At 43.6% G+C, this 14,254-nt stretch overlaps 1 pseudogene; it reads left to right on the top strand.

Annotated features, from left to right (window-relative positions):
• Positions 1 to 14,254, top strand: part of LOC110502094 — a 332,876-nt pseudogene that overhangs the window by 269,667 nt on the left and 48,955 nt on the right.

Raw genomic sequence — 14,254 nt, 5'->3', positions numbered from 1 at the left:
TTTCAGAAGTACTGTGCCAATCAAAAGATAATGGTACAGATGTGGGATCTTAATTTGACCCAGTTTGCTAGAGAAGGAAAATAATCCTGCAGTAACAGGAAATGTGGATTGTAGTTGTTGGCCATTTATTTAGGGGTTGATACATTTTTCATAAGGGAAAATCAGTCTGAAATGTCAAAGTGGAAATAACAAACTTCAGAGGCCATTTTAAACCTCAAATACACTACAAGTTTTAAATGTCCTGCATTGCAGAAAAGTTATCCTGCAACATGGTGATCAAATTAAGATCCTACATCTGTAGCTGCAACTGTGATAAGGGAAGTTAAATAACGGAACAGAAGACAACTGCTGCTGCTTTTGGTATGCAGTGATACTATACCACAGTTGGTATAGTATCTGACTTCAATTGTCTGCATATACAGTATATCAGTTTAACTGTTTATTGTGTTACTCTGTTTGCAAATCAGTTATTTCTGAGCCAGAGGCTGATAATAATAATGTAACTATAATTATTATGATTACATCCGTAAAGTATAGTAATACATGTTATTACCGCAGCATGTTTTCTCTTTGTTCTTGCCTCTGTAAATTATAGGTATTTTACACAGCTGGCCTGTTTATCCAGGCTGTTCTTCTGTTGACATTCTGTCAATAATAGTGTTGTTTGTTCATCTCTCACTCCTTATACCACTCTCTCCCTCTCTAACTCCCTCTCCCCTCCATCGATCCCTCCCTCTCACTTTCTCTCTGTTTTTCTCTCTTTCTCGATCTCTCTCTCCCTTCCTCTCTCCTTCCCTCCCCTCCTTGGCCTGGTGTAAACCTGGACCCCCTCCTCTCCACAGCGGAGAGTACATGTTCCCCGGAACAGTTCCAGTGCAAGGCCTCCATGCACTGCATCTCCAAGCTGTGGGTGTGTGATGAGGACCCGGACTGCACAGACGGGTCAGATGAAGCTAATTGTGGTGAGTGGGGGAGCGCTTAAATCATAATTCAAATAAGTCCTCTAGTTTTATTGAGCCTTGGTTGAAATTGTGATTAGGAGATTAATAAATTTTACACATGGGCACATTCTCATCTGCTCTGTACTGATTGAGTTGAAGCAGCCATAGAGAATGCCTACTGGTAGTTTATCACCACAGGATGTCAGACTTGTCAGTAGTGTGTATGGCACTGAAACACCAGTGCCATACACCCCCCCCCAAAAAATAAAAATATTTTCAGGTTATTTTCAGTGGTAGAGAACCTTTCCAACCTCCCACAACTATACTGCCCTACCAAGCAAATAGGAAGTAACTGCTCATAGTGTGGAACTAAGAAAAATTGCTTTTATTTACCTTGGTTTCACAGTAACTTTAGGCAGTTGCTGCTAACATGAGCCCCGTTTTCTCCAAAATACAAATACAATAGAGGCAGGATACTTGTCCACATGACTAAGCATGTATTTAATGTAACAAAAATGACATTTACAAATGTTCTCCCAAATGAGCAGTTACTGCCTTTTTGCTTGGTAGGGCAGTACATCTTCCACTGGTTATTACTTTAAACTGTGTAGCCTCCTGGAGAGCATCTACGCTAACTTGAACACCTTTTGTTCTGAGACACAATACTGCTGGGAAGTCCCTCAACTCTGTTGTTATACTTTAAAGCCGTTGTCTTCCACTGGATGAAGCGTTCAATGATTTTAGCTATGCTCACATCTAAAGAAGGGAGAGAACAAGGTTCCGCATGTAGTCTTCTCCCGCCTTTGTGGAGAGGTAATTATGTTGTTTTCCTCTTCATCTCATCCCAATGGTTATTTGAGTGGATAGATAGGTTGCCATTCTCTTTGGTAATATCGAACAGCACAAGATCAATATTTTCTTCACTCAGTATTGGTTGTTTTGTTAGATACTAGCTCTTATTAAGTTCAAAACCAGATGTAAGCTAATAATTGCTGCGAACTAAAGAATTTATTTATTTTAGAAGTTGTAAAATGTTAATGAACATTTCCTAAATGCTGTTCAGTTTCAAACTACAGTTTTAGAGTACATTTGATAGTGTTAGGGGGGCGCCTTATACACCAACAGAAAAAGTAATAATAATTTAGTGCAATATAGAGGATAATTAGGATAGTGAAATAAAAGTATATTCCCAAAAATATACTCTCCCGGTCAAAAGTTTTAGAACACCTATTCTCAAGGGTCTTTCTTTATATTTACTATTTTCTGCATTGTTGAATAATAGTGAAGACATATGGAATCATGTAGTAACCAAAAAAGTGTATATATATCAAAATATATTTGAGATTCTTCAAAGTAGTTACCCTTTGCCTCGATCACAGCTTTGCACACTCTTGGCATTCTCTCAACCAGCTTTTCCAACAGTCTTGAAGGAGTTCCAACATATGCTGAGTTTTGTTGGCTGCTTTTCCTTCACTCTGCGGTCCAACTCATCCCAAACCATCTCAATTGGGTTGAGGTCGGGTGATTGTGGAGGCCAGGTCATCTGATTCAGCATTCCATCACTCTCCTTGGTCAAATAGCCCTTACACAGCCTGGAGGTGTGTTTTGGGTCATTGTCCTGTTGAAAAACAGGACAATGCGCAAACCAGATGGGATGGCATATTGCTGCAGAATGATGTGGTAGCTATGCTGGTTAAGTGTGCCTTGAATTCTAAATAAAACACTTTAATAAGAAACTTTTAAAGTTCTTGACATTTTCCGGATTGCTTATTTGAGCTGTTCTTGCCATAATATGGACTTGGTCTTTTACAAAATAGGTCTATCATCTGTATACCAACCCTACCTTGTCCCAACACAGCTGATTGGCTCAAATGCATTAAGAAGGAAAGAAACTGCACAAATTAACTTTTAACAAGGCACACCGGTATTTTAAATGCATTCCAGGTGACTACCTCATGAAGCTGGTTGAGAAAATGTCAGGAGTGTGCAAAGCTTATTACTTTGAATAATTTCACATATAAAATATATTTAGATTTATTTAACCCTTTTTTGTTTTTGGTTACTACATGATTCCATATGTGTTATTTCATAGTTTTGATGTCTTCACTATTATTCTACAATGTAGAAAATAGTAAAATAATGAAAAATCCTTGTGTGTACAAACTTTTGACTGGTACTGTACATACTTTTCTGAAACATTTGTTTCAAATACTTTATTTGCTTCTAAGTGTTTAATATTGCAAACTTGTCATAGATTCTGTTAGGAGATCTAAGCCGTTGGCAGCACAGTCAGGTATTTCATCCTACACTGTGTAGCCTCTCTCGGGTATGAAGGAGGTTTTGAACTTGGTGTCAGGCTTGCACTATGAGGAAACCCTGAGGAAATGATGATTACATGTATAAATATAATAGCTCCACCATTAATATTCATGCTTTTTGAAGCCATTTTCATCTGCTTGTTTGTTTGTTTGTTTCCTGATGTAAAAAAAGATGAAAAGACCTGCGGACCTCATGAATTCCGCTGTGAGAATAACAACTGTATCCCGGACCACTGGAGGTGTGACAGCCAGAACGACTGTGGAGACAACTCAGATGAGCATAACTGCAGTGAGTATGCCCATCTATGCTGCTCTCTACTCTCTTAGCTCACTTCTAGCTATTTGGTAACTTACATATACATCAACAGGCCTACGCACTTGCGCAGTTCAGTTAGTATTTTGGAATTGTTTGAAGATTAACTGACTCCCCTCCTGGTCTTTGTTTATATACTGTACCGTTCCTCTGTTTAACTTTGTAAAGAGATCCCACAATCAAAGTAATTTAGGCAGCTCAATGGAGCCCTGTTCTTAACTGTTTCTAACGCGGCTATGCCCTCTGAGCATGTTCCCCTCTCCAACTCCACTTTGGATCTAAAAGAAAGTCAGAGCTCCAGATTCTTCAGCTTTGATGCCATCTCTCCTCTCCTTTCCAGACTCACTTTTTTGTTTAGATATTCATAACCAACTACTGGAATGAAGTTTGTTTACGTATGAAAGGGATTTGTTATGCCAGCTAGCCCATATCTCTGGTGTGTGTGTGTGTGTGTGTGTGTGTGTGTGTGTGTGTGTGTGTGTGTGTGTGTGTGTGTGTGCCTGAGTGCACACAAGCGTGTGTGTATATGCATTTTATGCTGAGTATGCGTCGTACATTTTATTTATTATGGGCTTATTCCCCTTACCTATTAATGTCGCTTAAAATGCAAATGAATCCCAGTCAAGTGTTGGATGGTAAAGAATTAAGTAGGTGCACCAGCTAGGCTAGCAGACAGGAGAGCGAGAGAGTCTGCAAATCACAATATGCTGCAGACTGCAGGCTCTGTTGGGACCTTTTCTCTAACGGCAGTTCATAACCACAACTATCTTCACTCATTCAGTCAGTTAACAGTCCACGATAACCAGGGGGTGAGGGGAGGACCCCAGCACTTGAATTTGATGGTGCTTAACTATGGTTTAATGTTGTCCTCAGAGACCTAGACATACAGTGCACCTGAATGTGGAGGTTACCAGATAGTAGGGTTCAGGAGTATACTGGCTATGAATGTATTTACATCTTGAGCCACTGGCATTCCAACCATCATGTCCAACAAATGTCTTTGACGTGCTAACAGTAGGCTTACTGCAAGGGCCCAGTTTTTCCCAGTTTTTCCAAAAGTTATCTATCTAGATTTCGGATAGGATTTAACACATAGAAATAGAAGAAATGAACAGACAAATCATTGACTTGAATGGGGACTCTCATCCTATTCATTATATTTCTATGTATTTAATCCTATATGAAAAGTGTGCAAAATCCAGATGAGCTTTTGAAAAACTGGGCCCAGATTAAGCAATGCTTAACAGATATCTCTTGTAAAAGGGCCCTTACACAAAACCACATGATTTCACATGTGGAAGACAATATGATTTTATGTAAAATTCCACTTATGAATCATGAGAATCATGTGTTTTAGGAGAACTTCACGTGATCACGTGAAATTCATGTTGTTTTTTTCATTAAGGGGGCTCTAGGGGATTCACTTCTCTCATGATACCTAAAGGCCCATGTGTGTGTTTTCTGAAGAGGTTGGTTGCTTTTCCATGGTTATTTCAAGTGTAAATAGTCTATATAGCCTAGTCTATAACACACATAGTATATATATATATATATATATATATAGTCTTTAAGTAGTCTATAACAGACATCACTTGTTAGGGAGTACTAGGGCCTTGTAGAAAATTATGAAGATCCACCCTTGGATGGCGTCGTTGTGTAACTAGTCTAATTAAAGTTGTGTGGTGGAGTGTATATCGTGTTTGAGGGCCTGACTCCTATGTCATTTGTATTTCAAGTGTAGTGATGTCCTTGTCCTCTCCCTTGACTCAGAGCCAGTGACCTGTAACCACAAGGACTTTGCCTGTGCTAACGGGGACTGCATCTCCGCTCGATTCCGCTGCGATGGAGACTATGATTGCCCTGATAATTCAGACGAGGTCAGTGATCCCTGTTGTCATTTAAAAACAGCCTGTAATGTATCCTGTAAATAGCATGTTATAGCCTGTAAACTCTGAGTCACAACCTCTTGAATAATCTTATTTGAGTGAATTGACCCTTATTAATCTTAACCTTGTGTTTCTATCTTGCTTTTTCTTTCATAAATGTGAATGTTTAATTTTTCTCCTAAAAGGCATGCATATTGAATTGCAGATAGGATTTGATGGCATTATGATATTCAAATCGTAAAATATTCAGCATTTTATTGGAAAGCAGACGATAATATTATGGATGACAATGTCCTAATCGAGATACATTTTATGTTTGTTCTGTTATGCAAATGTGTGAACAATTATGCAAGCTGGTTTACTAACCAAAAATACTAAATTAACTAGGCATGTTTTGTGGAATGTGATTTTTTTAAAAGTGAGAGCTATTCATGAAATATGAGCAAATCAATAGAAAATATTCAGGTTTGCATTGTGTGATGGCTGAGAAGAGAGCCACGAAATTACTCATTTATTATGCCTTGTAATTTATTGCTCTGTTAAATACCCCCACAGCAATTACAGCATACAGTATGAGTAATCGCCTCCAAGAGCAACCTCTCTTAACACATTATTGTGTGTGGTTCCAATGACATCATTCTGGGTCAAACTGAATATATTTTTTATTTTATTTAACTAGGCAAGTCAGTTAATAACAAATTCTTATTTACAATAACGGCCTACACCAGCCAAACCCAGGCGACGCTGGGGCAATTGTGCGACTCCCTATGGGACTGTGTTGTTATACAGCCTAGAATCAAACCAGGGTGTCTGTAGTGACGCCTCAAGCACTGAGATGCAGTGCCTTAGACCGCTGCGCCACTCGGGAGCCCAAATGTTGTCCACCCTATTCTTACCTAAAACTGACTAAACAGGCAATGAAAACTCAATGAGTGTCAATGCCCGGCAATACCCTGCCATCCTGCACATATAAAGCATTCAAATTGTCAATGAAGTGTCATGTATGGGTTATAAATGAGCTATCAAGTCCTAGTGAAGGTACCTTTCAAAGAAAGTATTACCATATGGTTCTACTGTATAAGAATTGGAACGCCTAACATGTAAAGTATAAGCCTATTGTAAATGTGAGCTTCTTGTCCTTTATATCTCTCTACAGAAGGACTGTGAGGCTCGGTGTGCTGAGGACCAGTTTCAGTGTCTCAATAACCTCTGCATCTCCCTCAAGTGGCTCTGTGACGGCCAAGAGGATTGCAAGACAGGAGAGGACGAGAGGAACTGCCAGGGGACAGGTACGGTATATGAGGAAAACAAGGTAAAAATAACCCGTTTTAATGTGAGGTTTAGGTAGTTGTTAAAAAGCTAAATACCACAAGCTCCTGCGGTAACATGGACTGTTGTAGTTTATATACTTTGGTTGAAAAACAATACAAAGTTAGAGTTTTTCTGAACTTTTTTATGGGGAGTAGGGTAAGATGAGGACATTTTGGTGTGGAGGGGGGTGCTTTACAAGCAGTAGAATTGCCAAGGCTGCTTTCTGTGTGACTTGTAATTAAATACTGTTCCAATTCTCTACGCCATGTGTTTTGACCCACAGTAAAGCCATAAAAACATAATGAACTGTATGACGTATAAAAACACTTCAAAAAGTGATGCGAGCGAGTCCCCCTCCCCCAAATATTATTTTTTTATCAAATAAAAGTTTGCTTAAACCACCTAGCAACCTCGCCAACAGATTTGTACCTTTTGGTATTTTAGCGAATAGCAGGGCAGGGAAAGAAGCTGGGTCGCTGTCATGAAAGACAAACATCATACGCGTCGCGCCAATAGGAGTAGGACTATTTGGGTCTACCTGTGCCAAAACTCTGCTATTGATCATTCTTTAGCTGGTTCTCCATCTTCTTTAAAAAAAATAATGGTGAGCCAACATGTTTTAAACACTTTACCTACTAAAAATGTTTTTCCTGGCTTTCGCTTGTCCCTCTGAAGCAGACATATAGTAAGCAATACAGCGCCTTCGGAAAGTATTCAGACCGCCTGACTTTTTCCACATTTTATTACGTTACCGCCTTATTCTAAAATGGATTAAATCTAAAAATGGCCTCAGCAATCTACACACAATACCCCATAATGATGAAGTGAAAACATGTTTTTAGAAATGTTTGCTAAAATATTAAAAATTAAAGACAGAAATACCTTATTCAGACCCTTTGCTATGAGACTCGAAATTTAGCTCAGGTGCATCCTGGTTCCATTGATCATCCTTGAGATGTTTCTACAACTTGATTGGAGTCCACCTGTGGTAAATTCAATTGGACATGATTTGGAAAGGCTGTCTATATAAGGTCCCACAGTTGACAGTGCATGTCAGAGAAAAACCAAGCCATGAGGTCGAAGGAATTGTCCAAAGTGCTGCTAGACAGGATTGTGTCGAGGCACAGATCTGGGGAAGGGTACTAAAAAATGTCTGCAGCATTGAAGGTCCCCAAGAACACAGTGGCCTACATCATTTTTAAATGGAAGAAGTTTGGAACCACCAAGACTCTTCCTAGAGCTGGGCGGAGCAATAGGGGGCGAAGGGCCTTGGTCAGAGAGGTGACCAAGAACCCGATGGTCACTCTGACAGAGCTCTAGAGTTATTCTGTGGAGATGGGAGAAACTTCCAGAAGGACAACAATTTCTGCAGCACTCAACCAATCAGGCCTTTATTGTCGAGTGGCCAGACGGAGCCACTTCTCAGTAAAAGGCACATGACAGCCCGCTTGGAGTATGCCAAAGGGCACCTAAAGACTCTCAGGCCATGAGAAACAAGATTCTCTGGTCTGATGAAACCAAAACTGAACTCTTTGGCCTGAATGCCAAGCGTCATATCTGGAGGAAACCTGGCATCATTACTATAGTTAAGCATTGTGGTGGCAGCATCATGCTTTGGGGATGTTTTTCAGCAGCAGGGGCTGGGAGACTAGTCAGGATCGAGACAAAGATGAATGGAGCAAAGAACAGAGAGGTCCTTGATGTGGCGAAGGATCACCTTCCAACAGGACAACGACCCCTAAGCACACAGCCAAGAGAACGCAAGAATGGCTTCGGGACAAGTCTCTGAATGTCCTTGAGTTGCCCAGCCAGAGCCTGGACTTGAACCCGATCGAACATCTCGCTCCCCATCCAACCTGACAGCTTGAGAGTATCTGCAGAGAAGAATGGGAGAAACTCCCCAAATACAGGTGGGACAAACTTGTAGCGTCATACCCAAGAAGACTCGAAGCTGTTATCGCTGCCAAAGGTGCTTCAACAAAGTACTGAGTAAAGGGTCTGAATACATAAATGTAAATGTGATATTTCTGTTTTTTTATTTTTTTATTTAAAAAAAACTGTCTTTGCTCTGTCATTATGGGGTATTGTTTGTAGATTGATGAGAAAAAAACAACAATTTAATCGATTTTAGAATAAGGCTGTAACCTAAAAAAATATATAAAAAAGTCAAGGGGTCTGAATACACCCTTACACATTGTGCCAATGGGGTTAACCCACTTGGTGATAATTGCAACATGGCTCATAACCTCATCCGAAAGCCCCAATAGTGATGATTGCCTGAGTGGGTTTTAGCACAGCAGTAGGCAGCACACAGCGTGCTCTAGCCTGAGGGAAGACATCATATTTAGAACTAGGATCTGTTCAAAGTCTAGCACTGCTGGTTTGGACAGAAACAATGGGTTGTAGCATTTATTTTTTCACGAGTTCATAACAGTGTGCAGAACACATCCAAACCGGCCCCACTCATGCTGTGAATGATGGGTGTTATATTATTATGTTGTGGAGTGTGTGCACTCAATAAAGCTCTCTATCTCTGATCTGGGTGTTTCCAGTGCTCCCATCTTGCTCCCTAAATGAGTATGTGTGTGCCAGTGGAGGCTGTGTCTCGGCCAGTCTGAGATGTGATGGACAGGACAACTGTCTGGACGGATCAGATGAGGTGGGTGTGGCTCTGCTTGGTACTTTAACCTCGTCCGATATCAATCAATCACTTACTGTAGCTTTCTTTAACTTATTTACGTAAAACGGCAGAGATAAGAAGAAAAAAAGTGCGGTGGCTGATTTTCCCACACTGTATGAAGCATTTATCTAGGGATTGTCCTATTCGTAAGGATCATCCCTACATAATTTGGTGCCTTGTTCCTAACAGTATACAAAAGGATGTTATTGAAGACACTTGTATCAAAATGTATCACTGAGAATGGCTTGACTGTGTTGGACATTTAATAATGTTTAATGCTGTTTACTTGTTTTGTGTTGCCATGTCGACAGGCGGGCTGCGTGAAGGAGTGCAAGGAAGATGAGTACTTGTGTCTGAACCACGCCCACTGTATCCCACGGAGATGGTGCTGTGACGACGTGTTTGACTGTGTGGACCATAGTGACGAGGAGAACTGCAGTCAAGGTACGACAGGGGTTGGACAAACTCACTTCCACATATCAATGTACTAGAAAACTGTAACTGCAGCCAGAGTTGGACAGGTATTAGAAATGACAACAGGACTAGTCAGAGCTAATTTGATTCAGTTGCAGTTGAAACTTTGAGAGATGGGGTGGAAACTGTCTCCTCTTAGTAAGTAGTTGGTTTTCCATACAGGTCTGTTTTCACTTTATTTTAATTTACAGGCAACATGTCCTACTACAGTAGAGACATGCCTTTCAGGTGTTGAAATGTCGGGCACTGAGCAAATTTTTGTCTAGTGAGCGGAAACTTGAACAGGGAATTTTGTGCAACTTTCGGTAAGCGTTTACACATAATCGCTGAGGCTGTACCCTTACAGTTTTAGACAGTAGCCAATAGGCTATTGTGGCTATGTGAGCATAACGTAGGCCTATAAACAAACCAATGGAGCAAAACCCATAACATGTTCACATGGAAATAGCTTTTGATTTCTATGATATAGCCTACAGTAGCCTATATGTGGTGTTCAATGCTGGCCTATATTGCATGATATTATGAAGGGCTTGAAATTAATTAACGATTTTCTACTTGGTCTGTAACACCATGGGCCAAATAGGTGACTGTAAATTACATTGTATTGTGTTGTATGATGCAAGAAACCACTTTACAAAATAAAATTGTCATGTACTGTCATGTTGTGTCTTGTCTCTGTCCTTTCCCTTCACCCTGTCTCCCTCTGCTGGTCGTTGTTAGGTTACCTTTTCTCCCCCGCTTTCCCCCAGCTGTTCCTTGTCTCCTCTTGACTACCTCGTCACCCCTTCTCCCACCTGTTCCCCTTTTCCCTCTGATTAGTCCCCTATATCTCTCTCTGTTTTTGTTCCTGTCCTTGTCGGATTCTTGTTTGTTGTGTTTCATGCCTGAACCAGACTGTCGTCATGTTTGCTGTAACCTTGTCTTGTCCTGTCGGAATCTGCCGGTCCGTCTGAGCCTACCTATGTTTGGTAATTAAAGAAGCTCTGTTTAAGTTAATTCGCTTTTGGGTCCTCATTCACGCACCGTAACAGAAGAATCCGACCAAGAATGGACCCAGCGACTTCGGATCCTCTCCACTCAGCCGTCGGGATCCAGGGAGCGATGCTAGGCAGACACGAGCAGGAAGTGTCTGCTGCTCGACATGCCGTTGAGACCCTGGCCACCCAAGTCTCCAACCTCACAGAACAGGTTCACCATCTCCGCCTCGATCCACCGGCCACTTCCAGGGCTTTCGAATCTCCGGAGCCCAGAATCAATAACCCGCCGTGTTACTCTGGGGAGCCCACTGAATGCCGCTCGTTCCTCACCCAGTGTGATATTGTGTTTTCTCTCCAGCCCAACACTTACTCCAGGAGCACTGCTCGTGTCGCCTACGTCATATCTCTCCTTATTGGACGGGCTCGTGAGTGGGGCACGGCAATCTGGGAGGCAAGGGCTGAGTGTACTAACCAGTATCAGGACTTTAAGGAGGAGATGATACGGGTTTTTGATCGATCTGTTTTTGGGGAGGAGGCTTCCAGGGCCCTGTCTTCCCTATGTCAAGGCAATCGATCCATAACAGACTACTCTATTGAGTTTCGCACTCTTGCTGTCTCCAGTGGCTGGAACGAGCCGGCCTTGCTCGCTCGTCTTCTGGAGGGTCTCCGCGCAGAGGTAAAGGATGAGATTCTCTCCCGGGAGGTTCCTTCCAGCGTGGATTCCTTGATTGAACTCGCTATTCGCATTGAGCGACGGGTTGATCTTCGTCACCGAGCTCGTGGAAAGGAGCTCACGCTCTCCGTCGCTCCCCTCTCCGCATCACTACCATCTTCCTCTGCCGGCTCGGGTGCTGAGCCCATGCAGCTGGGAGGTATCCGCATCTCGACTAAGGAGAGGGAACGGAGAATCACCAACCGCCTCTGTCTCTATTGCGGTTCCGCTGGTCATTTTGTCACTTCATGTCCAGTAAAAGGCCAGAGCTCGTCAGTAAGCGGAGGGCTACTGGTGAGCGCTACTACTCCTGTCTCTCCTTCAAGATCCTGCACTACCTTGTCGGTCCATCTACGCTGGACCGGTTCGTCAGCTTCCTGCAGTGCCTTAATAGACTCTGGGGCGGAGGGCTGTTTTATGGACGAGACCTGGGCTCGGGAACATGACATTCCTCTCAGACAGTTAAAGGAGCCCACGGCCTTGTTCGCCCTGGATGGTAGTCCTCTCCCCAGGATTCAGCGTGAGACGCTACCTTTAACCCTCACTGTTTCTGGTAATCATAGTGAAACCATTTCTTTTTTAATTTTTCGTTCACCTTTTACACCTGTTGTTTTGGGCCATCCCTGGCTAGTTTGTCATAATCCTTCCATTAATTGGTCTAGTAATTCTATCCTCTCCTGGAACGTCTCTTGTCATGTGAAATGTTTAATGTCTGCTATCCCTCCTGTTTCCTCTGTCTCTTCTTCACAGGAGGAGCCTGGTGATTTGACAGGGGTGCCGGAGGAATATCACGATCTGCGCACGGTGTTCAGTCGGTCCAGGGCCACCTCTCTTCCTCCACACCGGTCGTATGATTGTAGTATTGATCTCCTTCCGGGAACCACCCCCCCCCGGGGTAGACTATACTCTCTGTCGGCTCCCGAACGTAAGGCTCTCGAAGATTATTTGTCTGTAGCTCTTGACGCCGGTACCATAGTCCCCTCCTCCTCTCCCGCCGGAGCGGGGTTTTTTTTTGTCAAGAAGAAGGACGGGTCTCTGCGCCCCTGCATAGATTATCGAGGGCTGAATGACATAACAGTGAAGAATCGTTATCCGCTTCCTCTTATGTCTTCAGCCTTCGAGATCCTGCAGGGAGCCAGGTTTTTCACTAAGTTGGACCTTCGTAACGCTTACCATCTCGTGCGCATCAGGGAGGGGGACGAGTGGAAGACGGCGTTTAACACTCCGTTAGGGCACTTTGAATACCGGGTCCTTCCTTTCGGCCTCGCTAACGCTCCAGCTGTCTTTCAGGCATTAGTCAATGATGTCCTGAGAGACATGCTGAACATCTTTGTTTTCGTTTACCTTGACGATATCCTGATTTTTTCACCGTCACTCCAGATTCATGTTCAGCACGTTCGACGTGTCCTCCAGCGCCTTTTAGAGAATTGTCTTTTTGTGAAGGCTGAGAAGTGCACTTTTCATGCCTCCTCCGTCACATTTCTCGGTTCTGTTATTTCCGCTGAAGGCATTAAGATGGATCCCGCTAAGGTCCAAGCTGTCATTGATTGGCCCGTCCCTAAGTCACGCGTCGAGCTGCAGCGCTTTCTCGGCTTCGCGAACTTCTATCGTCGTTTCATCCGTAATTTCGGTCAGGTGGCAGCTCCTCTCACAGCCCTTACTTCTGTCAAGACGTGCTTTAAGTGGTCCGTTTCCGCCCAGGGAGCTTTTGATCTCCTCAAGAATCGTTTTACATCCGCTCCTATCCTTGTTACACCTGACGTCTCTAGACAGTTCGTTGTCGAGGTTGACGCGTCAGAGGTGGGCGTGGGAGCCATTCTTTCTCAGCGCTCCCTCTCTGACGACAAGGTCCACCCATGCGCGTATTTTTCTCATCGCCTGTCGCCGTCGGAACGTAACTATGATGTGGGTAACCGCGAACTGCTCGCCATCCGGTTAGCCCTAGGCGAATGGCGACAGTGGTTGGAGGGGGCGACCGTTCCTTTTGTCGTTTGGACTGACCATAGGAACCTTGAGTACATCCGTTCTGCCAAACGACTTAATGCGCGTCAGGCGCGTTGGGCGCTGTTTTTCGCTCGTTTCGAGTTCGTGATTTCTTATCGTCCGGGCTCTAAGAACACCAAGCCTGATGCTTTGTCTCGTCTCTTCAGTTCTTCAGTAGCCTCCACTGACCCCGAGGGGATTCTCCCTGAGGGGCGTGTTGTCGGGTTGACTGTCTGGGGAATTGAGAGGCAGGTAAAACAAGCGCTCACTCACACTCCGTCGCCGCGCGCTTGTCCTAGGAACCTTCTTTTCGTTCCCGTTCCTACTCGTCTGGCCGTTCTTCAGTGGGCTCACTCTGCCAAGTTAGCCGGCCACCCTGGCGTTCGGGGTACGCTTGCTTCCATTCGCCAGCGTTTTTGGTGGCCCACCCGGGAGCATGACACGCGTCGTTTCGTGGCTGCTTGTTCGGTCTGCGCGCAGACTAAGTCCGGTAACTCTCCTCCTGCCGGCCGTCTCAGGCCGCTTCCTATTCCCTCTCGACCGTGGTCTCACATCGCCTTAGATTTTGTCACCGGACTGCCTTCGTCAGCGGGGAAGACTGTTATTCTTACGGTTGTCGATAGGTTCTCTAAGGCGGCTCATTTCATTCCCCTTGCTAA

Source organism: Oncorhynchus mykiss, chromosome 22 (genome assembly GCF_013265735.2).
Source record: "Oncorhynchus mykiss isolate Arlee chromosome 22, USDA_OmykA_1.1, whole genome shotgun sequence".
Classification (NCBI taxonomy): domain Eukaryota; kingdom Metazoa; phylum Chordata; class Actinopteri; order Salmoniformes; family Salmonidae; genus Oncorhynchus; species Oncorhynchus mykiss.
The sequence above is the reverse complement of the archived record's forward strand: the minus strand, read 5'-3'. Positions and strand labels throughout refer to the sequence as shown.